Source organism: Podarcis gaigeae, assembly GCF_964106915.1.
Source record: "Podarcis gaigeae genome assembly, chromosome: 6".
NCBI lineage: Eukaryota > Metazoa > Chordata > Lepidosauria > Squamata > Lacertidae > Podarcis > Podarcis gaigeae.
In genome coordinates, this window is record NC_139682.1 from 90,303,324 (window position 1) to 90,328,896 (window position 25,573).

The following is a 25,573-nucleotide window of genomic DNA, read 5'->3' on the forward strand; positions in this document are numbered from 1 at the left end:
CTTCTTGATGTGACCAAGTCCCAGTTAGACTGCTGTCTCTTCAGCTGCGATGACTCAGCTTTGTTTTTTATCTGGAAATGCAATACTCTACCTCAGATAAACTCAATCATGGGTGAAGGTTGTGACCAAAGTTTTTAGAAACAAACTAAGAATTGAACCATCAAAATAGAAGGCAGTATCATTTGAAATTTTAAAATGAAAGCAGTCCATCCACTCAGAAACCAGGGGGACCAAGAATTCAACTAAGTATATCATTAGTTTTTCTTCAGAAACATCCCTTTTTGTCAATTGCATCACGTCACAAAGAGATTTTGTGGAGTTTTCTATTCTCTGTGTGACATTTTAGACCTTCTGCTACCTACTCCTTGTTCTCCGTTTAGGGTTAAAATTGCAGTTGAATAGCAGTCCAAAGATTGTTACTGCCCCCTTCTGATTAAGGTAGTTTATTTTATTCTTTTTGAATTGGACAAGGCATTAAGTGATGGCAACAAAAACCAAGCAGTTGCTGCTTTCAACTCATTTCCCATTGTGCCTGCAGTTCAATCGTCTACATTTATTTGTCTATATAACTCACATTTCTTATAAGGTTGAAGCATACTTTTCCTTTGTACACTATAGAACCTGGCTCTTTTCGATTTGACATTTGTGTTAGAGACTATAATAAATGCCAGACCATTAATTGTACTATCTAAATGCCAGGCTGGGGTAACAGGAATAGTAGCAGCAACAGACCAAAGTCTATTGGTTCAATAACCCAAATAATTATATTATATTTTTTCCAGATGTTTGGTAAAACAATCTGCCTACTTCAAGCTACTTCCCTCCCTTTATGTATCTGAACTACTTCATTTATTTTATACTTGCCATTTACCTATTTTATGCTGATTTTCACCTTGCCTTGCTCTGTAGATTCAGAGTTCTTACAAAACTTTAAAGTTTTCTCCCCTGGGTCTCCCCTGGTCTAATAATCTTTCCTTCATTACCATCACCACAGTCCAAACAACTAGCCAATCAAGATTAAATCTCATCTAAAGGTAAAGGGACCCCTGACAGTTAGGTCCAGTCGCGAATGGCACTCATCTCGCTTTATTGGCCAAGGGAGCCGGCACACAGCTTCCGGGTCATGTGACCAACATGACTAAACCGCTTCTGGCGAACCAGAGCAGCGCACGGAAACACCGTTTACCTTCCCGCAGGAGTGGCACCTATTTATCTACTTGCACTTTGACGTGCTTTCAAACTGCTAGGCTGGCAGGAGCAGGGACCAAGCAACGGGAGCTCACCCCATTGTGGGGATTCGAACCGCCGACCTTCTGATTGGCAAGCCCTAGGCTCTGTGGTTTAGACCACAGCGCCACTCGCGTCTGACATTAAATCCATGCTGGCAACGTGTAGCTTTTCTCTTGTCCCTCCATATTCTCATTATTTAAATTTAATTAAATTAAGGAATGCTGAGGGGGAAATCTCATGGTTTGTCCTAACATAGACCAGAAACACTTCTGGACCATGTAATGAGGTCCCTTCACATGCCACTAGGGAAGTGAGTGGTAAAGATGTGGCAAGTAATTGTGGAAAGCCACTTTTTCTATTTCCTGGTCCAGATTTTGTTATGTCTCCTACGTAGGCTGAAGCGGACCCAGACAATTACTCATACGCAATCTGTTGAGTTCAATGAAATGAGAGTAAGTCAGTAATTACTAATTTGCCCTATTGATTTCCATCGGACTGAAATGTGACTAGCTTAGTCTGGATTCACTTGTCGCCAGCGATGCATACTTAAATTCATGTCTCTGTTCTTCGTCTTCATGAGCGATACCCGGCAGTTAGTTTTTTCATGCAGAACTTATTTTCTGTGTTTTAGCCACATCGTTGTTCTTCAGATGACTCAGCTACTGAAAAGTCCAATAATCCCCTGCTTATATAACAAACTTAATGATGGTCATTGAAAGGAATGCCTGGTTTTAACTATCCTTTGAGCTAAAATGGGACTGAATTTAACATTTTTTCATTGTTTCCATGCAGTCATAGACAACATATAACTAAACAAGGTTGCGCACGCCGCCGCCCCCCCGACGCAGCTGATAAACTTTGCTGAAATACAACTCTACAGTTCTGGTGGTTGTCTGAATTCTGTACATTTCCACTACAGCATTCATGTGGAACAGATTAGAAGTTTATGGGGACCATAAATACAGTCCTATTCAAAGCACCTGTTAATACTTAATTGGAAGCAGTCATGGAAGAGAAGGCAAGGGCGAAGACAGTGAAGTTAGGTAGCAGAAGTGTTGGCTTCCTAGCACAGGACTTAATTTTCATACCAAAGGTCCTAGTAACAGAGGATCCCAAGTAGGCTAGGAAAAATCTTGGTGAATACAGTGCTAGGCTATACAGCAGGGACAAAGGACTCAGGATATAGGCCCATGACACAAAATTGCAGAAGTTTACATGCACTTAATACTGTATATAAAGGTAAAGGTACCCCTGACCATTAGGTCCAGTTGTGGATGACTCCGGGGTTGTAGTGCTTATCTTTACTGGCCGAGGGAGCTGACATTTGTCTGCAGACAGTTTTTCCCGGTCATGTGGCCAAAATGACTGAGCCGCTTCTGGCGAACCAGAACAGCGCACAGAAAGGTTGTTTACCTTCCCTCTGGAGTGGTACCTATTTATCTACTTGCACTTTGATGTGATTTTGAACTGCTAGGTTGGCAGGAGCTGGGACAGAGCAATGGGAGCTCACCCCGTCGCTGGGATTCGAACCGCTGACCTTCTGATCGGCAAGCCCTAGGCTCTGTGGTTTCGACCACAGCGCCACTCGCGTCCCAATACTGTGTGTATACATATATATAGGCAAAATAAGATGACAGGTGGCTAGGATCTCATCCACATTGCAGTTCATCCAGCTTCCTTGTAAACGAAGGTTTTTTGAAGAAAAAAAAAGTTTTAACAATGGGAGGAAACAATGGAAGGATGACCATTTTTCAGGTATGCTTTAGTTGAGATGCCAGCATTTCAGGGTGTTGGACTAGATGACTTTCGGGGTACCAACCAACTATACAATTCTATGATTCTTGATTCTAAGAAAGCGGGCAAGGGATTTGGGGTCCAGTAAGACCTCGGGCTGTTTATCTGGGTCACCCCAAAACAACACCCCGGTATAAGGACCAATGGTCCAAATTGATATAAGGCATCTTTATATGAAAATCAATGACAGCTACCTCACAGCTACTGCATTGAGTCTGGAAAATCACACTGATTTCACAAAATGTGGTTTCATAAAATTCAGTCTGTTTACTAAAAGGTAAAGGGACCCCTGACTGTTAGGTCCAGTCATGGACGACTCTGGGGTTGTGGTGCTCATCTCGCTTTATTGGCCGAAGGAGGCGGCGTCCAGCTTCCAGGTCATGTGGCCAGCATGACTAAGTCACTTCTGGCGAACGGAAACGCCTTCCCTCCGGAGCGGTAATTTTTATCTACTTGCACTTTGACGTGCTTTCGAACTGCTAGGTTGGCAGGAACAGGGACCGACCAACGGGAGCTCATCCCGTCACGATGATTCAAACAGCCAACCTTCTGAGCGGCAAGTCCTAGGCTCTGTGGTTTAACCCACAGCGCCACCCGCGTCCCTATTCTGTTTACTATTTAAAATATCAGGTGGTGTTACAGAACGGGAAGGATAAGCTGTTTGTCTAGGTTATTTGTTGCTGTTACAATCGGGGCAATGGACATTTTTCACAAATAAAAAAGGTGGTTCCCAACCCTAAGCCAAAAAAAAAAGAAAAAAAAGACCCCTGCATCTACATGTAATCAAACAAAGGAAGAGTGGGGATGGAAAAAGGAGTTTAACAGCATCTGGAAGGTTTAATTTGTGGAGAAACAGGTGAAAAAGAAAGCTGGGCTCCTGCAATTTTAACAGGTGAGAAGCAAAAGGAATTGTCATGAAGCTACAGCCACAGAAATTCTCTATTCTACACATCTATTAAAGGTCCAGGAGCCTCTTTTGCTACCTTAATTAGTGATGAAGCCATTTTCTGTTTCGGAATAAGTGACTTTGAATTTGAAGGAAGATGATATGATCGATATCATTACAAGGGAGAATCAGCAGAAGTCCTGAGTCGAAACCCTGAGAGGATTTATTTAGATTTAAGTGGCGCAATGGAATGGAGAATTTCACCAGAAGCATTTGTTTCCCAGCTGCAGATACATGACTGAATTTGTCTTCAATTTAGCTCTTAAGTCTCCCTTACAGGCTGGAACTGGAAATGCTAGCTTGTTGTGTGAGATACCACAGGAACAATAACATTGAATTTTGTATCGTCATTTTTCTGCTACTTTCCCCAAATACGTTGCCGTCTTCATCTTGGCTGTCCACACGACAGCTCTGCGACGTTGGTGTTAAAAAATTCCACAGGTTTACATAAGGCTTCCATTGTTTCTCATTTCCTTCTTACTGTAGTTGGAGACTCATCATCTTTTAATGTTACGGGCATTTTGGGGCATGACCAGATACATTTCTTCAGCCTGTACTTTTCCATCCCTTTGTTGCAATACATAAATGTGTAAGAACCCTTTGAGGTGTAGCTAGAGCCCAAGGTGTGACTTTCACAATCTGAACAGAAGTCAGAATACAGTAGATTCTCAAATATGGTTTGCTTGACTTACCTGAACAAACAATCTGCTTTCCCCCCCTAATGCATTCTCAGCAATGCCACAAGGCGGTGGAGTCCTTTCTTAAGGTACTAACTGTGATTCCAAATTTAGAAAGAAAACATTAAAGCAGAATGTAATATTCTTGCTAAGATATTGCGCCAGGCTTTTCGGCCCATCATTTATCCACTGTAGAAATTCACTATAGGATTAGGCAGTATAATAGGTGAATAATTAAGAATAACGAAGTGTGATTTTTGCAGCTGTTGTAAAAGTTGCAAAACAGTGAATGACGGGATGGAGCAATGGAGAATTTCTGAAACAACAATGGTATATTAGCTCCACCCAAGGCATGATGGAGAACAGCAACAACTGGGAAAAGATAGACATAATATTTTAAAAGGACATGAAGAACCGTCACAGACAGAATAACTACCACACACAGGAAGAACAAGGATATAATTTGAGTGCCTCACCTGTAGATTTAGAAATCATTTAATGTGTCAACACAAATGGAAGTTGTTAATATTGCAGTTGTTGTATAAGGGATTGTTATTTTGCCAGGAATGTAATTGAAATTAATCAGATTTGGGAAGGCGGAAATAAAATAATCAACAAACCATCAATTGTGGCATTTTCCTTGGCCTCTACTTTTCTGGCTTTGTAGAGCTTGAACCAATATGAGATAGCTTTAACTCTGGTCTTAAACTGTCAAGTTGTTTTTTTTTTTAATCATTTGTGTTTGTTACCTTTCGGGGCCTGGCAGGGAAAAATCAGGTCAGAAAAGATTAATGCTAAGGTTTCCAGCTTCACTTACCTGCTTTCTTTGCTAATTCCTATTTTTACTGCAATAATTATCTAAAAGCAGAGGACAAGGTTGTGAGCGCTATATTCAAACTCTTCCTTTGTTCTCATACAGAATTTCTTTTGCAAATGATCACGAACCAAATTCTCTCTCTCTCTCTCTCTCTCTTTTAAGCAAATCAAGCAAATATAGCTGAAAGAAAAACAATCCATTCTTGTATTCGTTCTCTCTTACACTTTGCATTTCATTATTATATGGTCCCATGCACTTGCAGTCAAGGCCCACTAAATGCAGTGAGGCTTACTCCTGAGTAAGCGTAGAATTTCACTTGTCAACTTTTTCGTGGCTCCTCACCTTGCTCGACACAGAGTTTGAGCAAAGGAAGCTTTTCCTGATGTTTATTTATTTCATAAACTTTATACAGTCATACCTTCAGGTTGTGTTTTTTGGGGGAGGATCGCCAAAACCCAGAAGTATCAGAACAGGTTACTTCCAGGTTTTGGCGGTCACGCATGCGCAGAAGTACTAAATCGCGCTTTGCAGATGCGCAGAATTGCAACCCGCACGTGTGCAGACGCGCGCTGCAGGTTGCGGACGCTGAGGGTTTTAAACATGCATCCCGCACGGATCACTTTTGCAATTTGAGCGTCCACTGTATACTGCTGGGTTGTTTTAAAAAACCGAAGAGTTGTTTGCTCAAAGAATAAAATTACGCCTAAAAATAGTTAGAAACAACCATTTAAAACATTCAAAAAGGAAATAAAATGAACAATAAAATGCTGTACAAACAAATTAAACACATGCCAGCATTCTACATATATTTTTAAAAATCCCCTGAACTTTTATTTATGGAGAAAGTGTCATCTACTTAATTGCTAAATGAATGTGTGTGCCCATCTCCTATTAAAGGTGCGATAGTAAGTCATATGAACTCTCTGGATCTGCTAAGATGTGCTGTGGTAGCATCTCTCCATGACTCCTGGAGCTATTGTCTAGAAAGCTGGAGGGTCTGCCTTCCTTTCTTTAGGGCAACTAAATACAATAAAATAAAATACAACAACAACAACAAACAAAAATAAAAATAAAAATACAATAAAATGCAAAAATCCATTCCTTATTTCCCTCCAGACTTCCTTCATTTCCACAGCCTATTTCCGTGCCCTCCAACATTTCTCTGATGAAAATAGGGGCATCCTAAGGAAAAGTGAGACATTCCGGGATCAGAATCTAGGGTTGTTTCTGTAATTCCAGGACTCTCCCTGGAAAATTGGGGCACTTGGGGGGGGGGTCCTGTATTTCTTCTGGGGTGGGGAGAGTTGTAGGACGGTTTCGTTAACCAGCTGGGAGACAGAAATCTTTCGTGATCTACTGTAAATGATCCACAGCAGATTTCAGTATATCTCCTGCCCATACCTGCCTACCCTAAGAGTTTGGGTTTGCAGTTTAGGGTGCATCATTTATCCTCGATGCAACAGATGGTGTTGGTGTCGAGGGGTGTCTTTTCCGGGCTTTGGCTGGTATACAGGGCTGCCCTTGAATGCATTCAGAAACTTGAACTGTTGCTACTAGGTTGCTGGTTAATAATAATAATAATAATAATAATAATAATAATAATAATAATAAAATTTATTTATATCCCATCAGGTTGCTGGTTAATAATAATAATAATAATAATAATAATAATAATAATAATAATTTATTTATTTATTTGTATCCCGCCCTCCCCAGCCAAAGTTGGGCTCAGAGCATCTAACAACAGTAAAAATAGCACAGTTTACATAAAATCACAGTCAGTTAATTGAAATACATTCTAAAATCAATTCAGAATCAAATCAATGGCAACCATTGGGCTAGAGTCCTATGAGGATTACAGAAGGAGTCTGTCTTGCAGGCCCTGCGGAAAGATGTCAAGTCCCGCAGGGTCCTAGTGTCTTGTGACAGAGTGTTCCACCAGATCGGGGCCATGGCCGAAAAAGCTCTGGCTCTGGTTGAGGCCAGCCTAACCTCTCTGTGGCCAAGGATCTCCAGGATGTTTTTAATTGAAGACCGTAAGGTCGTCCGTGGGACATACCAGGAGAGGCGGTCCCTTAGGTACAAGGGTCCTAGGCCTTATAGCACCTTAAATCTGATCCTGTACTCCACTGGAAGCCAATGCAGCTGGTATAGCACCGGGTGAATGTGATCCCATGGCGAGGACCCCATAAGCAGTCTCACAGCGGCATTCTGCACACACTGGAGTTTCTGGGTCAGTCTCAAGGGCAGCCCCACGTAGAGTGAGTTACAATAATCAAGCCTGGAAGTGACCGTTGCATGGATCACAGTGGTTAGGTCAGGGCGAGAGAGGTAAGGAGCCAACTGCTTAGCTTGGCAGAGATGAAAAAATGCCGCCTTTGTTATAGCTGCAATCTGCGCCTCCATAGAAAGGGAGGTGTCGAAGATTACACCCAAACTCTTAAGGGACGGTGCTGGCACTAATTGCGCCCCCGCAAGAGATGGGAGTTGCCTCCCCAATCCTATATCATCCCGACCCAGCCAAAGGACCTCTGTCTTTGAAAGATTTAACTTCAACCGGTTCCCACATAACCATCCAGCCACAGCTTCCAAACTTCTGGTTGTAGCAGCAGAGCTAGCTGCTCTGGCTAGCCGCTCTGGCGCCCAGGGGGGCAGGGCGATTGGCGTGGCGATTGGCGCTCACTCGGGGTGATTGGTGTGGTGATTGGCACCCAGGGGGGCAGTGCAGCGATCCGCCCAGGGGGGATTTTGTCACCCACCCCAGGGATGACACCTGGGGCAGACTGCCCCAACCTTCCTACGCCCCTGGCTGATTGGAGTTAGGTGTTATGTACTGAAGTTCTCACCCTGGGCCAGCAGGGGGATACTGTAGATAGTTTTCACTCAGGTCCACATATGCAAATAAGGGATCGAAAGTGACGGCCAGTGATTGGATAGTTACAGAAAATGGTTACTGTTGCGTTCTAGTGGAGCTCTATATAAGCAGGCTGGCTGAACCCTTCAGTTCAAATCTGTTCTGGCCTGTGAATAAACAAGAGCTGTTTGAAGAATCGCTGTGTCGTCTGATATGTTCACCCACAACTTAACACTGGCGATGAAGGTGGGATTCCTTCAGGCTCGTTTTCGTTTCCAGGTTCAGCTCAAAGTGCTGGTTTTAACATTTTATGCCTTAAACAGCCTGGCCCCTTGGTAGGCCAAAGACAGCCATATTTTGAGTGTTCTTCCCCTCATACTCCATTCAACAGCCAAGGCCTTTCACAAGGTCCTGCTGCCAAATGAGATATTTTTGGTCGCTACAAGGAGTGATGTCTTTTTCATATTGCGGCACTGACAGTCGCTTATTTTAAGGTGCCTAGCCAAAACATGTCTTTATTAGAGTTTCAGTCAGTTGTTTTCTTGGCTGTGTTATTTTAGTACAATCTCTCCATGGTTGATGTTTGTAATATTTGATTATTATTACCGTATTTTTCGCCCTATAGGACGCCTTTTTCCCCTCCAAAAATGAAGGGGAAATCTGTGTGCGTTCTATGGGGCGAATGCAGGCTTTCACTGAAGCCTGGAGAGCGAGAGGGGTCGGTGTGCACCAACCCCTCTCGCTCTCCAGGCTTCAGGAAGCTATCCGCAAGCCTTGGGAGCCCGCGGGAGTTCCCGCCGGGCTCCCAAGGCTTGTGGACAGCAGCCTGCAGCCTGAAACCCAGGGAGCACTGAGCAGCGCGCCCTGGGCTTCGGGCAGATATCTGCAAGTCTGGGGAGCCCAGTGGGAGTTCCCGCCGGGCTCCCGAGGCTTGCGGATAGCAGCCTGTTCTGGGGGCTGGGGTCGGGGGAAGCTCAGGCGGGGGAAGCCCTGCGCCTGGGGGGGAAATAATTCCCCCCCCCTTTATTTCCCCTCCAAAAGAAAAAAAAACTAGGTGCGCCCTATGGGCCGGTGTACCCTATAGGGCGAAAAATACGGTATTTTTGTAATTTTATAGTGGGTATATTTTTATTTAGGGTGTTGCGCTCTTATGCTGTAAGCTACTTTGTAAGTTCACTCGTGTGGGGAAACGCAGGGCATGAATTTCAGTAGCAAGCTAGAGTTATTTTCCTTTTCCTTAGTGCATATTTCCGAAGGTGCACTTCAAATGTCCTGTGTGGTTTCTGGTAGAATGGAATCTGTTGTGTAATGCATTTTGTGATTCACTTTCTTACCTATCAGGATATTGTTGATCATGGCAGAGTTTTTTTCCCTCATCAGAAGGAAATTGCGATTGTTCACTACACTGATCTAAAGAATGTTATTCAAATATGCCTTACCCTGTTGCAAGAGGAAATTCATTTCAATGGATTCTTATATCTGTTTTGTGTTCTTTCTTTTTCTTGTTATAGCTTGTTAATCAGCAGACCGTCACCATTATATCAGATTTCTTCAAGGGTGGGGGGGAAATCAACCATACCTTGGAAAACTTTTATGATGGCATCTATGTTTCATATCATGCCCCTTTACCTACATCTCTGCCCCATTACGCAACAGTGGACTTTCTCCGCTAAGTCCTATAAATGCATTTGATTCCCTGCCACCTGCCCACTTTCTGGCAAAACTCATAGCGCAGCCGTTATTTATCGTTTCCGACAGTTTTGGCTCCCAGCTATTTACATTCGTTATGTGCTAAATACCACCGGAGACTGAAACATGAATAATAGAGCTAATTGTCCTTCACTAATCCAGTGGAACGACAAAATGTTAGACAAGGAATCTTTTCCGCAGGAAGCCCATAAAGATTTAGAATTTCCATGAGTGCAGTTGTGTTTTGTGTAGTTATGGCACACTTCAGTCAAACAGGATTGCACCACGATTCCGATAGAATAAGAATGTGGGGCCATTCTTCTGCTGGTTTAACCTTTGTCACTTCTGTAATGGCTTTCCATGAAGATGGATGTCAGGGAAGGAAAACAAAGCCGAGGCGTTATAATGGGGAAACTTTAAATGCCCACTTGGAAGAGATAGCTATTGCAAATGTTTCCCAGAGTGTTGTATCCAGTGCTAATCCTGCTCCAAATAGACCCACTAAAGTTACAGAGCATGACTAAACTAGGCCCATTAACTTTGACTGGTAGTGCATGAGACTCTAGGTCTCTAGGGTCATGGGTTGTGTCCCACTGTGCTAACCGTGCGGCGAGGTCCGAGGTCGAGGGTGCAGTATGGAGGCTGTCTGTCAAAGCTGAAGCGGGGTCCAAGGCAGGGAGTCAGGTGCGGTCAGGAACTCTGGCAGAAGAGCAGGACAGGGTGCAGGCAGGAACAGGCTAGCAACAACGTTGCTCCAGCAACCTGGGACTGGGGCTGGCTGGCTTTTATCTGCCCCGAGGCATAGGGCGGCCCCGGCCCACAGGTGACTCGCCTCTCCTGGCCTGGAGGCAAGGACTCCTCCTGCGAGAACTTAGTTCCCTCCGCCTCTCTGCCCTGAGCCTCTGCAGCTCAGGAGAGGCTGGAGGGTTACCGGACCCAGAGGCAACCTCAGCTTCCCCTGACAGGGCTGAGAGTGGAGTACCTGCAGGCAGTGGGTCCTCCATCACCGCAGGGGCCAGAGCAGACTCAGCTGGTGCCTGCACCTGAGGATCCAGCACAGGTGAGGACCCTTCAGGTTCAAGCCCCAGTCCCGGCTCAGCTGGTTCTGGAGGTGGGGACTCCTGTGCAGGCTGGGATTCCTCAGGTTCAGCCTCCGAGTCCGAATCCCAGGCCATCACACCCACATTAGGCAAAAGATTCCTACATTGGGGTCCCTGCCAACTCTACAATTCTTCCGTTCATTCTACTTACAATAGGAGTTAGACTGGCAAAAATGTATAAAAACAGTAGTGATGTCTGTTGGAGATGCAACAATGGGGGAGGAACCTTTCTACACATGTGGTGGGAGTACAAAGAGATAGTGGGATTCTGGGAAAATGTTTATAACGAATTGAAAGAAATGTTTAGATTTTCATTTGGGAAAAAACCAGAATCCTTTCTCCTAGGTATCATGTCAGAGGAAATAAAAAGAACGGTCAGACCAATATTTATGTATGCGACTATGGTGGCAAGGTTATTAATTGCCCAAACCTTGGAAAACTTTTATGATGGCATCTATGTTTCATATCATGCCCCTTTACCTACATCTCTGCCCCATTACGCAACAGTGGACTTTCTCCGCTAAGTCCTATAAATGCATTTGATTCCCTGCCACCTGCCCACTTTCTGGCAAAACTCATAGCGCAGCCGTTATTTATCGTTTCCGACCAACTCCCTTCTCTTGCGGGGGCCCCAATTAGTGCCATTGCCTTCCGTTAAGAGTTTGGGTGTAATCCTTGATGCCTCCCTTTCCATGGAGGCGCAAGTTACAGCAACAGCCAAGGCGACATTTTTCCACCTTCGCCACATCAAGCAGTTGGTCCCTTACCTTTCCCGCCCCGACCTGGCCACAGTGATCCATGCGACGGTCATCTCCAGGCTTGACTACTGTAATTCACTCTATGCGGGGCTGCCCTTGAAGCTGTCCCAGAAACTCCAGCGGGTACAGAATGCTGCAGCGAGGCTCCTCACGGGGTCTCTGCCATGGGAGCATATTCACCCAGTGCTTTTCCAGCTGCACTGGCTCCCGGTGGAGTACAGGGTCAGATTTAAGGTGCTGCTTTTGACCTTTAAAGCCCTTCACGGCCTAGGACCCTCGTACCTACGGGACCGCCTCCCCTGGTATGCCCCACAGAGAGCCTCAAGGTCCATAAATAACAACACCCTAGTGGTCCCAGGCCCTAAAGAAGTTAGATTGGCTTCAACCAGAGCCAGGGCTTTTTCAACTCTGGCTCCAGCCTGGTGGAACGCTCTGCCTCATGAGACCAGGGCCCTGCAGGATCTGATTTCTTTCCGCAGGGCCTGTAAGACAGAGTTGTTCCGCCTGGCCTTTGGCTTGGAGCCAATTTGATTCCCTCCCTCTCTTTTTTCTTCTTCTTTATTTTCCTTCTCCTCCTGCGATGAGGCTACATTTTAATATTTTAATGTTCCATTATTTTAATGTTGTATTTTATTTTTGTTTTTAAGTTGTAATCATTCATCTTGTTTTTATTATTGCTTGTAAGCCGCTCTGAGCCCGTCCTTGGCTGGGGAGGGCGGGGTATAAATACAAAAATTATTCTTATTATAAAACTGGAAAAGCAGCAGCGTCCCAACTAAAACAGACTGGCTATCTAAAATGATGGAATACTTTCATATTGCCGAATTAACAAGGAGGATAAGAGGAGATGTGGTACAAAAAGTGAATGAGTGGGCTATTTTTAAGGAATACACAAACATCTATGTGGGGAAAGTAGAATTTTCGACAGATATTGAGTGAATCCAAAAATGATTAGAGTGATAAGACAGTAAAGTTAAGATTGAAGAAGAGATTAAAGAAATAATGAAAATAATGAAATGTGTTTAAGCTAGTTGGAAAAATAAAGTAGCGTAACAAGAACGGCTAGAAGTCAATGGAAAATGCATTTGGTTCTGATCAATTGATGATTATGTGATTTAAAATATGTACTGGTAAATGTTTTAATAGTAATTCAAATTTAAAACTAGCTACCTCAATGAAGTCGTTCTTGTTGTAGTGCAGACTTTGTAGAGTACTGAAGGCTTTAAGTATAGTAAGCAACTGAAATGCCCTAATATCTCTGGTATGTAGGCATGCTTTCAAAGACTTCCAAGGTCTATGCCACAAGAAATATTATTATTAATAATAATAATAATAATAATAATAATAATAATAAATTTTATTTATACCCCGCCCTCCCCCAGCCAAGACCGGGCTCAGGGCGGCTAACACCAGATATAAAAACAATTGATTAAAATACAACTTCAAAAACCAAATTAAAACACAACATTAAAACATTAAAATGCAGCCTCATTTTAGTGGAAACGCAAATCAAAAACTTTTAATATTATTATCATCATCATCATTATTATAATTATTAATACCCCCACCCATCTGGCTGGGTTTCCCCAGCCACTCTGGGCGGCTCAAACATTAAAAACATTAAAAACATCAAACATTAAAAGCTTCCCAGGAGTTCCCTAAAGGAGTAGTTTTCTACAAAAACTCCTGGGTAATGTGGCCATTCTACAGCAATAGAAATTCTACATTTTCTTCCATTGCTTAACATCCTCAGGTTTTTTTCTCATCAAAGGGATGTCGTCGGCTTGATACAATTTATTAAGCTTTTGGGGTGCAATTACCCCCAGATATTGCAACTGTATAAAAGGGGTGTATAGTAAAACTAATTCTTGCTTAACATAAGGAGGGAACGCTGCCAGTGGGTCAATTAACATGATTGCCATGTTGTTGGTAAAGAGATTCAAGTTATGCTCCTTTCTCTCGCCAGATATCTCTTTGCTATTAGGATTTACTTATCCATACATATCAATAAAAGTGAACAACGTTTTCAGAGGGCTCTTGAGATCTCTAGCCCGAATCAAAACATTAGCTGTATTAAACAGGAAGTTGCAAAAACCAGCAACAGATGTTTTCTAAGTGATGTCAGTTATCAGAGAAGCCAATTTCTAGGTTCTTAGCATGTTACAGTGGTACCTCGGGTTAAGTACTTAATTCGTTCCGGAGGTCCGTTCTTAACCTGAAACTGTTCTTAACCTGAAGCACCACTTTAGCTAATGGGGCCTCCCGCTGCCTCCACGCCGCCGGAGCATGATTTCTGTTCTCATCCTGAAGCAAAGTTCTTAACCTGAAGCACTATTTCTGGGTTAGCAGAGTGTGTAACCTGAAGCATATGTAACCTGAAGCGTATTTAACCCGAGGTACTTTATAGTTTGAGAACCAGAAGCTTAGCAAATTCTCCGCTGAAATAATAATAATAATGTAATGGGAATTGGGGTTGCTTGTGCGTAAATTCCAAACTGCTCCGAGCTGGCTACATAGCTGGACCTTTTCCCGGTTTGACAGCCCTAAAAACGCGACTGTCTCAATCACTGGCAGAATCCGTCAGTGGGCGTTTCCTAAACTTCCTCCAACATAAGAATTCCTTAACAGATAATCTCCTCCTCGCTTCTCTGTGCGGAAGCCTTCTGCGCAGAGTGGGTGTGCCAAGGGGTGGTCCTCCACTCTCCTCACTGACCTCACTGGAAGAGTCTCGGAGCCTCCCCTCCGAAGTACTCTCAGCCTCTCCTTTCTTCCTGGTGTCACCTTGGTTTCCTTCCCCAGCAGAAGCTCTCTCTCTCTCCTTGCTGGTTCCCTCTCCGGCATCATTAGGGAGCCTTGCCTCTCCACTCGGCTCCGATGTCAGTTCCCTGACAAATAATAATAATAATAATAATAATAATAATAATAATAATAGCCCTGTCCATCTGGCTGGGTTTCCCCAGCCACTCTGGGTGGCTCCCAACATAATATTAAAAACAAGATAAAACATCAAACATTAAAAACTTCCCTAAAGTTCCCGAAAGGAATAGTTCTGTACTAAATCTCCTGGGTAATGTGGCCATTCTACAGCAATAGAAATTGTACATTTTCTTCCATGGATAATCCACATGTTGATTTTTTATTATTTTTATTTTTAAAATGTCCGTAAACAGGAATTGGAAGAGATGTGAGTATCCTCCTCAGAGAGGATTTTTTGCATTCCAATATATGGTTATAGATTTGGGAGGAGAAATCCCCCCTCCACAAATACTAGAAATTAATAAATGGCAGGATTTTGATGATGTGAAGGGAGAAATACAAACTGCAGACTGGGCTAGCCTATGCAGAGAATGACCTGGCCAAGCTAGCATTATTAAGAAAAAATTGAGACCCATTGGCAATGCAGGAGAACTGTCCTTCTCCCTGCCCTGGGGTATGAACAGAGATGGGGGTTTGGAAGGTTCCCAAGTTGTGAGGTGACAGGAAAGGAAATTTTTTAGTGGGGTAGATAAAAATCAATGATTTTTTTTTAAAAAATAAAAAATTCGGATTTTTTAAAATTTAATTAAAACAAAATGCTTTTGGAGGAAAAATCTTTCTAATGATAGTTTTCTATTTACCGGTAAGTTGCATTATAGTGCAAAGGTTATTTATCAGGAAATAAGGATTTGTTTTAAGTTTTTCATGTGTGCTAAAACTCAGTCTAAGGTTGCTGTTGTTTTGGGGAAATTGTTTAACCACATCAGTTAACAAACGTGGATACATATGCTATAATGTTACTGTTTTAGTTAAATAAATTGTTTAAATTGTTCTTCAGGAAATGATCATTTTTATCCTTCCAATGAAGTACAGCAGAAAAGTCATCCAAATATAAACAGTTAACTTATTAAACCTCACCATAATTTCATAATTATCTGTCTATGTATTTCTAATAGTATAACCAAATCAGTAATTTTTGATATAACTGTAAAAACTACTCTGAAATTGTATTATTCCAAAAATGAAACCTTCATCTGGTTGCAAAGATTAAGATTATACAAGCAAGAATGAGTCTTTTTGTAAAATACTAATAAAAATCATGTCTTAATGATTAGTGATTTAAATCAATTCGATTTAAATCAAATCCACCCTGGTTTTTAGTAACATGTTCTTGGAGGATGAAGGCGGAAGAAGACAGACTGGGGTCCACCTTGGGAAGGCTGGCTGGGAGAGATGCCTTGAGCTTCAGGGCTGCACTACTATGAGGTGAAAGCCCCTCTGTAAATGACCATGCTCTATGCAGACTGAAGCCATAAATAAGTGAATAAACCATATTTCTTAAAGCTACGACAGGATTTGCAAACCCGCGACGGAGCAGTTCGCCGCGCGAGTCGACGGCTAGGAAGAGGAGAAGGGACCAGCCATGAGCCTCTTAAACAAGCACAAGAGTGAGATGGCCCCAGAGGAGCTGCAAAAGAGGGAGGAGGAAGAATTCAACACAGGGGCCCCTTTCTGTTCTCACCCAGTCTGTAAAAAACAATACTCGGGTGCTGATCAACTGTCGAAACAACAAGAAGCTGCTTGGCCGGGTCAAAGCCTTTGACAGGCACTGCAACATGGTGTTGGAAAACGCTAAGGAGATGTGGACAGAGGTGCCCAAGAGTGGGAAAGGCAAGAAGAAATCGAAACCTGTCAAAAAGGACCTCTACAGCTCCAAGATGTTCCTGCGTGGAGATTCAGTCATTGTCGTGCTGAGGAACCCCCTAATCGCTGGGAAATAATAGGCTGTCAGCAGGCTGTAGGTGCTTGAGAGCCTAGTCCAGTAAAGAGCTGTCTTCAGGGTAACTACCAAGAGGCTGTTATGGTCTGCTGATGGCTTTAGCCAATAGCATCTTCTTAACAGCTGCCTGCTCTTCGAATCATTTTTGTGTCCACGAGTGCAGTGGCGTAGCGTGGGTTGTCAGCACCCGGGGCAAGGCAAGTAATTTGTGCCCCCTAACCCATGGATTTGCGCCCCCTAACCCTAACCCCCAGATGTTGTGCCCGGTGCGGCCGGCCCCCCCTGTACCCCCCACACTATGCCACTGCACGAGTGTACCCCGATGAAGGAAAGTGCAATGCTTCTTGCTATTCATAGAGTTGGCTGATGAATTTTCCAATCCCCAGACACCTGGTTATGTTCATATATGTTGCCTGATGACCTTTTCTTTTGTAATAAACATTTTGTTAAAATCCTTAAAAAAAAAAAAAAGCTACGACAGCCTCTGTCATATCTCAGTTACCAAAGGATCACAGACCCTGGGTGAGTGCCTAGAACGCTATGAGCTCTGGCCACCTCTAAGCAGTGGAGGAGGCACCCAGTTTTGGTAACAATATATTTTCTAGCAGGTGTTCCTCTATCAAGGAAAAAGCAGTTGTCTTGCAAAAGGCCCTGGATAGATGTTGACCTCAACATAAAGATTTTCCTTTGAGTTAGCACTAGAGGGTGCACTATGTTTAGGACATAAATGCCAAACCCTACCTCTCTCTTCTCTTTCTTTGCCGCCAGCTAAGATCCACTCCAGGAACTCTGGTCTAAGGTAAAGCATGTTGGGTGCCTTCTGCCAATATGGTTACAGAAGCTGGCTTCTGCAAATTTGCTCCCAAAATATTGGTAAGAACAAAATGATCCATACGTAGAGTTTGGCTTCCCCAAAGCCAACTTGTAGTACAAGTTGGGACGTGGGTGGTGCTGTGGTCTAAACCACTGAGCCTCTTGGGCTTGCCGATCAGAAGGTTGGCGGTTCGAATCCCCGTGACGGAGGGAGCTCCCGTTGCTCTGTCCCAGCTCCTGCCAACCTATCAGTTTGAAAGGATGCCAGTGCAAGTAGATAAATAGGTACCACAGTGGCAGGAAGGTAAACAGTGTTTCTGTGTGCTCTGGTTTCTGGCACGGTGTTCCGTTGCGCCAGAAGTAGTTTAGTCCTGCTGGCCACATGACCCAGAAAGCTGTCTGTGGACAAACGCCGGCTCCCTCGGCCTGAAATTGTTTTAGGCATCAGAAGTGTGTCTGCTTACAGATCAGAGAACACCAATAGAATATTAAGAGCACGTAGAAGGATAATATGTCAGAGCATGACTGCTAAGGGAGGAAAATTCAATGTCAATGTCATAAGTAGTTGGAATTGGTAAGCAATAGATGTGGAAGGTGATTATCAGGGTGGTACAAGCCCCGAATTATTGACATTTCTTCCTATATACATAAAAACGTAAGGCTGTTGTCACGCTGTAGTTGGCAACCACTGATAGGCAACCACTCCAACATGACAACAGAATGGCAGGCAGGTAAGTGAGCAAGCAGGGGGCTATGGCATGGGGAGGGCATTTTAGAAATCAGTTTAGACCTCACAGAATTGAAATTACCAAAGGTGTCATGGGCTTTGAAGACGCTCAAACTCAGGACGAAAGGGAGAAATGTGCTAAGAGGAAGGCATGTTGGGCAAACCCTCACCACGATCAACTCCCGCCCGGAAACCAATGTCCCCACTGTGGAAGGACGTGTGGATCCAGAATTGGCCTCCACTGTCACTTATGGAAGACAATCTTACTCGGCTACGAGGGATCGCCAAAGAAGAAGACCCTGCCCACCCGCCCAACTGCTTCCTCCACCACTGGAACATTCCCCTCTCACTGCGTTTCGGAGAGAGGGTGGCATTCTGGTGGGGTGGGCAGGGTGTGGTGGAAGGCAGCATATTCCCATTAGCTTCTGGTGGCAAAAGGAGCTGGGCCACCCCTGCTTGCAACCAGCAACCAGCTGAAGGAAAATTGGAAAGGCTGGATGCATCCAGGAAATGTGCCCATTTTTCAAGAAGAAAAGCTCACAGGGATTATCTGCAGGTGTAAACTTATTTAAGCCATTTCCACTCTTCGGGGAACCCTAGGAACTGTATTGCTGCTGGAGAAGGCTGGACCTCCCTAACAGAATTCTTCACATTCATAACAAACTACAGTTTCCAGGAATCTTTTATTCCATAGCACTTAAACTAGTACCAAAACCATACCCTCCAACCTTTCTCCGATAAAAACAGAGGCATCCCATCATGCTATAACTTTAATAAACTTACAGAACCAATTTCTTTCTTGTTCACCTGTTACCTGCATTCTAAGAAATTCTGAAGTAATATACCCAGGAAATGTGTGTTTTTAACAGCTATGGTCTGACTGAACCGTTTCCAGCCTAGGGCAAAGCTTAAGGATTGTTCTTTCTTTCTTTCTTTCTTTCTTTCTTTCTTTCTTTCTTTATTTCTTTCTTTCTTTCTTTCAAAAAACTCTGGAAATGACTAGTTTGTTTCAAAGTAGTGTTGGGAAATGGTATCTATAGCTTGCAACTTGCAGCATATTCCTTCTGCTGTGTCCATTAATCTTTTAATGCCCTTCAAAATGTGTTGGGTAGAAGCAACCTTGCATGTTTCCTGTCGGCAGAGGGCAGGGTTGAGACTAACGGATAGTGAAAATACACTTCAAGGTTTTCCATTAAATTTCCACGTTCTCTCCAATCGCCTTTCTCTCTCTCTCCCCTCTCTCCTGTAGGAGGCAGCCATGAAACCATCTTCTGGCATGTGGGGTTAGGATCTGAAGCTGTGCTTGTAAATATGTAAGGAAATAACATTTTCCCCTTTACTAATGGAACCTTTATTTATTCTTTTTAAACAATGAGACAGAATGGGTGGTGGTGGGATTGAGTAGCTCCAGCTTCTAAGTTTTTTAAAAAACCTCTGCTATAAGCTATACTGTTTTGTTGTTGTTTAGCTATACTATATATTAGCCAATTAAAAAAACAACTGAGGAGAGGAAGGGGATTACCGTATTTTTTGCTCTATAAGACGCACCAGGCCACAAGACACACCTAGTTTTTGGAGGAGGAAAACAAGAAAAAAAATATTCTGAATCTCAGAAGCCAGAACAGCAAGAGGGATCGCTGCGCAGTGAAAGCAGCAATCCCTCTTGTTGTTTTGGCTTCTGTGACAGCTGCGCAGCCTGCATTCACTCCATAAGTCGCACACACATTTCCCCTTACTTTTTAGGAGGGAAAAAGTGAGTCTTATAGAGCAAAAAATACGGTATTTCCTCCTCCCCACCCATCAGTTGATCAGTCTGATGAGTGTGGAGAGTCAATGCACATCTGCACCAGAGCGCTGGAGTGGGTGGAGGGTTTAAAATCTCTTTGCCTAGTCCAGAAACATGTTTAGGATGAAAAATGCCCTGGCTCTGCTTGTCTTCTTCGGTTCCCCATCCTCTACCCCAGGGGTCAGCAAACTTTTTCAGCAAGGGGCCAGTCCACTGTCCTTCAGACCTTGTGGGGGGGCGGACTATTTTTTTGGGGGGGGGGGATGAACAAATTCCTTTCCCCCACAAATAACCCAGAGATGTATTTTAGATAAAAGGACACATTCTACTCATGTAAAAACATGCTGATTCCTGGACCGTCCGCAGGCCAGATTTCGAAGGCGATTGGGCCAGATCCAGCCCCTGGGCCTTAGTTTGCCTACCTATGCTGTACCCCAACCCCTGTGCCATTGCTAATGGAAAATTGATTTGGGGGAGCTGGGGGAACTTAGTGGGTCAAATCATCCCTGCAGACTGGCAATTTGCCTTCTTTACATTAAGTGTTGAACTCGCTGCAGAAAGTGACGCAGACACTCCAGTATAATACTTAAATGTAGAAGCAGCTCCAATAAAGAATAATATCCCCTGAGCAGAGGTGCCAGCAGGGCTTTCAGGGTCCAGTGCACTGTATGTGGATTTGGGGATGCGGGTGGTGCTGTGGTCCAAACCATTGAGCCTCTTGGGCTTTCTGATCAGAAGGTCGGCAGTTCAAATCCCTGCGACGGGGTGAGCTCCTATTGCTCTGTCCCAGCTCCTGCCAACCTAGCAGTTCGAAAGCACACCAGTGCAAGTAGATAAATAGGTACTGCTGTGGCAGGAAGGTAAACAGTGTTTCCTTGTGCTCTGGTTTCTGTTACAGTGTCCTGTTGCACCAGAAGCGGTTTAGTCCTGTTGGCCACATGACCCAGAAAGCTGTCTGTGGACAACCATCGGCTCCCTTGTCCTGAAAAGCGAGATGAGCACTGCAACCCCATAGTCACTTTTGACAGAACTTAACCATCCAGTAGTCCTTTCACTGACCTCAAATATTCCTCTTCAGTGAGGAAGGAAATAGGGAAGTCTCCCCATTGCTCAGAAATCCTGACTTAAGGGCGTATTTGTGTATGAATAGGGTGAGCTTGTGACCTGGATTCAGGAACTAAGTACAGTCATACCTCAGGTTGAAGTAGCTTCGAGATGAATATTTTTAGGTTGCGCTCCGCGGAAACCTGGAAGTAACGGAGCGCGTTACTTCCGGGTTTCGTCGCTCATGCATGTGCAATCGCTCAAAATGACGGCGCGCGCATGCACAGAAGTGCCAAATCATGACCCGCGCACGCACAGACTCACGGACACGGGTTGCATTCGCTTCTGGATGCGAATGGGGCTCCGGAACGGATCCCATTCGCATCCAGAGGTACCACTATATTTAGCATCTCAAAAGGAATGGCCAGGCTGCCCAGGTAATGCAATCAGTGTCCATTGTAAGGTATCCTGACAAACAGGATTCTGTTATAGCCCCCCCTGCCCCCCCGTGATGTATTTCTGTTGTGGACTGCCTCCTTCAGTGATGTATGCATGATGTTTTGGGGGGTGGTCTTGAGCTACAGGGTGGGCAGTTTCAAAAGTCTATATAAGGGCTGGCACACCATTGTTCTGGGTGCCTCCTCCCACCTGCATGTGTTAAGTGCGGACCCTGTTGCAACAGTTTAATAAAGATCAGGCTTACTAGCCGCTTTGCTTCTCAATATTCTCAATATTCTCTGGTTAACCTCTGTTATTTTCTCCTTACCTACATAAGGCTCTTGGATACCCCATAAGGGAAAAGGAGAAGAATTTTCTTATAACAGATGTAACAAACTAACTTGGGCCCAGCATACCTTAAGGACCACCTAAGCCCTTATATGACATCTGGGTCATGAAGTTGATCCAGAGGCATAGGAGCCACCCAATAAAATATTTGAGGGGAACCAGACCCCCCCCCCAAAGTTGATGGACATTGCCATTCAAATAGAGAGTCCCTTGAGTAGTGTTGCAGGAATTTATGTATAGGTTGCGGGGGGGGGGGGGGGGTTGCCCCTCCAGCAGATATCATGCACTTGCAGCCCACTACCAAAATCAGCACAGTCACTTTTGTGGCTTTTGTGATTTGTCCCCACAAAACACTTCATCACAGTTTCTTTCTATCTATTCAAAGGACTTCTGCTGCACAATACCAAATGTAACAATTCACTGATCAATGTATCTATGTGAAGGTTCACTGGGAAAACTTCAGAAATTCATATAGACATGTGAGCTCAGCTACTCAGCAGCCCCTCTGCCTGAGTGATAATTCATGGCATCCTGATACCTGAGTGCCAGACAAGCAGCCATTCCAGAAACTAACCCAGATGAAGACAAAAGGGTGTGATTAACTTGGCTGGGAAACAGGGAAATGTAAATATCTTTTTTGTTACACTTGACAGGTATTTTGTGGAGGGCAAGGGGAACCATGGGGCAGGGTCCAGGATGCTCAAATTACTGCCACCAGACCTCCTCTTTCATGATGTAACCATGATGTGTTAGTGATGTAGTTTTTTGGGGGTGTAACATGGGGATTAGCAGCTAATAAAAGTTTGGGTTCTCTTTTGTTTGGGGCTTCCATCTTGTTTCACCTTGTGGCAGGTGGGAGTCCTGTCATGACAGTCTTCAGTAAAGACCAAGCCTACTGGCTGCTGTTTTGCTCTGATATTCCTGGCTGGTGTCCTTGTTTTTTGTTCAAGGGAGCCCTCAGATTTCTCCGTTAACAGTTGCTAGCCATTTTTATGATTGCTTCATACTGCTTTTAAAGTTTTGGGGGATTTTTTACATTGTGGGAAACCACCCTGATGTTGTAGAAAAGGGCAATACAGAACTGATTTTATAAATAACTAAAAAAAAATTCTTCTGTTAGTTAGATGGAGGCCCGTGGCAGTGAGATAAAGGATGGCAAGGCTATCCTTGTCCAGAAACATTTTAGTTTTTCCTCACATGTGGTTATCTCAGTGCACTTTGCTCTGGTTGAGTAGTTGAAAATGGTGTTATCTGAAAGCAAGGATTTTATATAACCTTCGTCTCTAGCTTTTGCTAGTCCAGAGATTAAAATGCTGAGCAAATTAGACCCTCGGGGCATTATGACCTTTTTGTCTCCCTTGTCAGTGTTAATTGAAAATTTACAGAGCAAAAGCCATATTTCCTATTTGTATTTTGCCTTTTTTCCTAATGTGCAAAAGATTCTTGTGTAAGCATCTGCCTCAGGGTTTTGTGGACACTTACTGCATTCCAAGAGAGATTTTTTTTTTTTTAAAAAAAAGTTCAGATTGGATAGGAAATTGAGACAAAAAGAGGAAATCACTTCATCATCTGTTGAAATAAAACATTTTGGCTGCTGGAAATATTTACAGGCAACAACAGCGGCAAGAGTCTTGATAGCACGAGGATGGAAGAATGAGGAAATCCCGACAAAAGAACAGTGGCAAGAGAAATGGATGAATTATGCAGAACTGGCTAAATTGACATACAAATTGCGAGACAACTGTGACTTCAAGGAGGAATGGGAACGTTATACAAATTTTTTAAAAACCCAACAAAATGAATTGGACTCCTTGGCAGGTTTTGAATAAACATACACAAATTTATTGATTGATAACACGGTAGATAGATAATGTAAGGATTTGCGTAATTTTATAACATGCTGAGAATAATATGTGCTGAGAAATCAGAGACAGGAGCTGAGGGAAGTCTCTGGGGGGAGGGGAGGGAGGGTTTGAGGGGGGTGGGAAAAATGGGGGGAAATAATGAATATGATTGATAAGTTGTTATGTTGAAATTGAAGTTGGAAGTTTAATTAAATAATTAAGTTTTATTGTATTTCTGTATGTGGTCGTATTCTGAGTTAATATTTGTTAAAGGTAAAGGGACCCCTGACCATTAGGTCCAGTCGTGACCGACTCTGGGGTTGCGGTGCTCATCTCGCTTTATTGGCCGAGGGAGCCGGCGTACAGCTTCTGGGTCATGTGGCCAGCATGACTAAGCCACTTCTGGCGAACCAGAGCAGCACACGGAAACGGCGTTTACCTTCCCGCCAGAACGGTACCTACTTATCTACTCGTACTTTGATGTCTACTTGCACTGACATGCTTTCGAACTGCTAGGTTGGCAGGAGCAGGGACCAAGCAACGGGAGCTCCCCCCGTCACGGGGATTCGAACTGCCGACCTTCTGATTGGCAAGTCCTGGGCTCTGTGGTTTAACCCACAGCGCCACCCGCACTGTTAGGTTTGTATTATTTCACTTTTTACTTTTTTCTTTTGCTATTATTTTTCTTATTTTTGTTTTATTGAAGTAATGTGTTTGTATGAAATTCAATAAATATTATTGCGGGGGAAATGAAATTGCTAATAAAAATATTTTTAAGAAAGAAAGAAAGAAAGAAAGAAAGAAAGAAAGAAAGAAAGAAAGAGAAGGGGGGGGGGGAGAATCAAATTGGGAGCTGAAGTTGATGGTGAGCAGAGCCACAGCTGACATTGGGCAGTTTGCAGGAGCATACATAGCATTCTCTGTGCTGTTATGGTAGTTCAGAGGGACATAGTACGAAAGGGAAGGCGAGGCCAAACGTAGTGCAAAGAGCTGTCAGCAGCCCTGGGAAGGGGAACTCAAAACATGTGCAGAACAGATCACTCAAAAACACAATCCAAGCCAAAAAGTACAGGTCAGCTTCCATACTGCAGAGCAGCTGAATCGATTATTTGCATATGTCTCCACAATGGAAAATATTGAGCAGAGCTCAGTGCCTGAATGAACTTTTGCAGGGAGGGAGCCTGAGGAACTGAGGCAGATAGGAGTGATGAGAGATGAAGTTCTAAGCCTAACAGGCAAAATAAAAACTGAAAAATGGATGGGCGCAGAGGGCTCTGAGAGTTCTCAAGGAACTCAAATGATAAATTCTTGATCTACTCACAATACTCAGTTCTCATAAGGATATTTTCATAAGGATTATTTTAAAATATGTATTGTATTCCTTTGAGGGTGCTGATACTAACTTCTTATTTCTGTTTGTGCAACTAACCTGACATCACTACAGTGGTACCTTGGGTTACAGACGCTTCAGGTTACAGACTCCGCTAACCCAGAAATAGTACCTCGGGTTAAGAACTTTGCTTCGGGATGAGAACAGAAATCGCGGGGCAGCAGCAGCAGCAGGAGGCCCCATTAGCTAAAGTGGTGCTTCAGGTTAAGAACAGTTTCAGGTTAAGAAGGGACCTCTGGAATGAATTAAGTACTTAACCCGAGGTACCACTGTAATTGGGTTTAATGGGGCGGGGTAACTGAAATCAGGAAAATAGAAACACGAGCCACTTATTCAGTGCTTAAAAAAAATGTTTAGGGGTACTCTCATTTTCCTACTCATATTTAAATACTAAGGCCAAACTTAGATTCACAAATTGTTTAGGGGTATGTGTACCCCTGCGTCCCCCCAGAAAAAAGCACTGCTCCTGTTTGAGTATATATTGGCAAGCCACAATATATTGTTACACGCCACCTCAATATAAACATCAGGAAGATTTTTTTTCCTCTGTTCAACAGAGGAA

General features: G+C 43.7%; 1 pseudogene across 1 annotated transcript in view; it reads left to right on the plus strand.

The window, feature by feature from the left end:
* The window catches only part of LOC310846869 (small nuclear ribonucleoprotein Sm D2 pseudogene), a 226,196-nt pseudogene extending 209,474 nt beyond the window's left edge, over window positions 1-16,722 (plus strand). The window contains exon 2 of the transcript XR_014568707.1: window positions 16,263-16,722. The product of XR_014568707.1 is annotated as a small nuclear ribonucleoprotein Sm D2 pseudogene (transcript). The remainder of the gene's footprint in view (window positions 1-16,262) is intronic.
* Window positions 16,723-25,573: the final 8,851 nt, after the last annotated feature.